Genomic DNA, 545 nt, shown 5'->3' with positions numbered 1-545 from the left:
GATGGAGTAAATTTTGTGGTTGGTGGATTTTGAAAAGCAGGTGGGAGGGCATAAAAAAAAGTCTTTCTGAAAAGGACAAAGTTCCCAGGAATTTTTCCCCTCAAAAACAAGAACTAAAGCAAATCCTGCTTTTCTTCTTCTTCTTCTTCTCCTCCTGAATGATTGTTGGGTTTTGAAAGCTGTTAGAGGAGCTCATTCATTTCAAAACTGCTGTAAAGGGGGGAACTCTTTTTGTCATTTAAAGACACCCAAAAAAGGACATGTTTGTTTTGTGTTATTTGGAAAGGGTTCAGGGAAGTGAGTTGGAGAGACTTTCAGGAAGTAAGGGCTTCCTCATTTTTCTATCATTTCCACTGAAAACAGAACATGTCAAAACAGGCTGATGCAAAACCACCTGAGACTTTAAAATCCAATGTAATACAAACCTTTGGGAATCCTGATATCCAATCAAATCAACAGTGAAAAGACATTTTTTGACACAACTGGGAAAAAATAAATAGGGACTGGGTATTAAATTATATTAATAATAATTCTTGGAGCTCCTG

This window comes from Puma concolor, chromosome D1 (genome assembly GCF_028749965.1).
Source record: "Puma concolor isolate L17-30 chromosome D1, mPumCon1.1.hap2, whole genome shotgun sequence".
NCBI classification, from domain to species: Eukaryota; Metazoa; Chordata; class Mammalia; order Carnivora; family Felidae; genus Puma; species Puma concolor.
This window is presented reverse-complemented; position numbering follows the sequence as displayed.